This window comes from Alligator sinensis, unplaced genomic scaffold (genome assembly GCF_000455745.1).
Source record: "Alligator sinensis unplaced genomic scaffold, ASM45574v1 scaffold560_1, whole genome shotgun sequence".
NCBI lineage: Eukaryota > Metazoa > Chordata > Crocodylia > Alligatoridae > Alligator > Alligator sinensis.
In genome coordinates this window covers 4,721,906-4,725,259 of record NW_005841837.1, presented here as the reverse complement: position 1 = coordinate 4,725,259, position 3,354 = coordinate 4,721,906, and the positions used below count along the sequence as shown (strand labels likewise).

At 44.8% G+C, this 3,354-nt stretch overlaps 1 pseudogene; it reads right to left on the bottom strand.

The window, feature by feature from the left end:
- Window positions 1-528: 528 nt before the first annotated feature.
- Window positions 529-758, bottom strand: LOC102386629 (annotated as a pseudogene).
- Window positions 759-3,354: the final 2,596 nt, after the last annotated feature.

Genomic DNA, 3,354 nt, shown 5'->3' with positions numbered 1-3,354 from the left:
ATTGAAAAGACAAATAAGCACTTATATTAAGAGTAAAGGAAGGTAACTTCATTAATCTGAACACCATAGCAGCCTACTTGGAATTGCATTTGATTGAACTATGTTGCTGTGAGTAATACAGCTCATGCACAGGTATGGATTTCATAGATTTCTAGGGTTAGAAGGGACCTATTAGATCATTGAAGCTGACCCCCTGCTCTGGCCAGCAAAGAGCGCTGAGATCAAGTGACCCCACCCAGGTGCTTGTCTAATCTCCTCTTGAACACCCCCAAGGTAAGGGAAGGCACCACCTCCCTTGGAAGTCCATTCCATATTGTGGCAACCCTCACCATAAATAATGTTTTTCCTGATGTCCAATCTAAACCTACTCTCCTTCAGTTTTTGGCCATTGTTTCTAGTAACCCCAAGGGGCACATTGGTAATAGGCTTCATACATTTTTCAGGTATTCACTGAATACTACCAGCATATATACACTCATATACATAAAGTTCCAGAAGATTTGATAGAAGATTTCCAGAAATAAAATTTCACTTTTGCTATTTCAGAAGTGGTCTTCTAAAGGAAAAAATGTGTGGTTCTGGCTCATGGATCATGTAGTGAACCCACCCAAGACTTTGCTGGACACCAAGTCTTCTCCATTCCTCATCAATCATCAGATGCATTTTTGGTACTCGCTTTGAAAGTTTTCTGGGCAACATAACATGACATAGTGCTCGTCGAAGTACTTGTACGAGTAGTAGATCTGCTTGTGGGCCATGGCAAATGTGGTGGCCTGTGCAGACATGGCTCTGGCTCCCCTCACATGCGGCACTCACTGACTAACTGAGCATCAGGTCAAGAAAAGTGCTCCAGCACTTGCACCAGGAAGTTGTCCCTAATACTCTCCAAAAACTTCCAAGATTGTCTATGCACTACTATATTGCCCTCCCAGCATATGTCCGGATGACTGAAGCTGCCTAGGAGAACCAGGGCCTGTGATCAGGAAACTACTAGCTGTTTGAAAAAAGCCTCATCCACGACTTCCTCCTGGTCTGGTGGTCTATAGCAGACCCCCACCACAACATCACCCTGTGATCCTAACCCAGAGATTCTCAACAGACCAATCTCCAACTTCATACTGGAGCTCTGAACAATCATATGGCTCTTTTACATGAAGTGCAACTCATCCTCCTCTTCTCCCCTACCTGTCCTGAACAGTTTGTACCCTTCCATGACAGTGCTCCAGTCATGCGAGCTTCCACCACGTCTCTGTTATTCCAATCATGTTCTAGTTCCATGACTGTACAAGGACTTCCAATTCTTTCTACTTGTTTCTCAGGCTCCGTGCATTTGTGTACAGGCACCTGAGGTAACTAATTGATTGCCCTGATTTCTCAGGAAGTATGAGAGCAGTTCTCATGTTGCCCCCTCATGCTTGCTCTTCTTCCAGGTCTCCTGCTTCCCCATTTACATCAGGGCTTGGTCTCCATCCAATGGTGAACCTAGTTTAAATGCCTCCTCACTAAGTTAGCGGGCCTGTCCGTGAAGATGCTCTTCCCCCTCTTCATCAGGTGGATCCCATCTCTGGACAGCAAACCGTCTTCTTGGAAGAATAGGCCATGGTCAAAGAAGCCAAAGCCCTGCTGGTGACATCACCTGCAGAGCCAGGGGCTGATCTGCAGGATGCACCTGCTCCAGCCCGGGCCCTTTCTCTTGACTGGAAGGATTGACAAGAACACAACTTGATCCCCAGACCCCTCACCCTTCCATCTAAAGCCCTGTAATCACTTTTAATATGTTCAGGGTCTCCCCTGGCAGTATCACTGGTGCCCACATGGATAAGTAGAATGGGGTAGTTCATGACACTGTCCAGGGTAAGGAACTGGAGATCAGATGCTGAATACCAATCCAGGGAGAAATCCACAGGGCAAAATCCAAAGAAACCCGGAGCCAAACTAGTCAGAAGCCATGAAACAGAACTGCAGGAAAATTCAAGCCAAAGTCCAGAAGTAAGCTGAAAACCATGTTCAGGAACCAGGGGAACCAGAGTGCAGAAACTAGGACACTTGCCACAGCAGAACTGTTGACTGGCCTGCTCATCCAGGGACCCAGTTGATGTTAAATGGATAGGTGGTGCTTCCAAAAGCCAATCAGGATGCTTGCTGCTCTTAAATTGGGGCAGAGTTCATTAGATAGGGCTTGCTGCAGGTATGCCTGCTGTGGCACTTGGTTCAGGTTGGCCTGCCTACTCAGAGTTCCTGACAGCACTTGGCCCAGGGTAGTCTGCCTAATCAGCACCCCCGAGACTCCACTCTTTGATTTTTGCTCTATCCAAGTTTAAAATAACTGTCCAGGAGCAATTTACTTCATGTCTCATTATAATCTACTTGATTCCTGCTAATCTTTTCAACCCAAAGGTCTTCATGACCCCCCCAATCCCTGCCACCCCTTTCATTTTTAATTATTTAGATGTTCCACCAACTAAGCTATCCTTTCTTCTGCAATGTTGCTATCTGGTAGCTTCTACGGGTCTTTCTCCTATTATTTCACAACCCTGCAGACTGTTTATAGCTCTACCTAACAAAAAGTTTTTTATGGTGGCACGAATGAAACATCAAGCAATGCCTGCTTCCAGCCTAAGAGTACTAAATAATGTAATAAAATTAATACTTTGAAATATTCCTTTCTGGATCAAGTAGAGTCACATACAGTCATGTGCTTTCAATCACTCACTCACTAAACTGTCATCTGCATATTACACCATAAAGTGGCACATTGGATAGAATACTGGATCTCCTCATCAATGTTGGCCTTCTTTGAGAGATGGCAGCTAAGATTTGCAAAATGTTCAACATTCTCCAGCTCCAGTCCATCAATGAGGATTTTTGCCAGAGGGGTTGACTGGCCTGGAGCAGGCTGTGAAGCACCTTTATTTTTCTGATGTTAAGGGTTAGTCCTAGGCACTGGTATGCTTGACAGAATGACAGCACAATCATCGGCATACTGAAGTTCCACAATTAAGGCTGAAGAAACTTGGGTTTTTGCATGGAGGCAGGAGAGATTGAAAAGGTTCCTGTCCAGTATAGGATCCGAAGTGACAGCTTTTCCTCTGGAAGACTGAATTGTCATGTATTCAATGATCACAACATAAGGACTCAAACAAAACTCCTGCTATATAAGTCTGTGGTAATTCCAACTCTTCTCTACAGCTTTGAAGGTTGGGTGACCTACAGGGACCACCTAAAAAACCTGGAACATCATCACCAGTGTTATCTATGGAAGATCCTTGGTATAAAGTGGGGGAATCATTGCATAAATTTCAGTGACCTCACTGATGTTAACACCACCAGTATAGAAGCACTGATTATTCAACA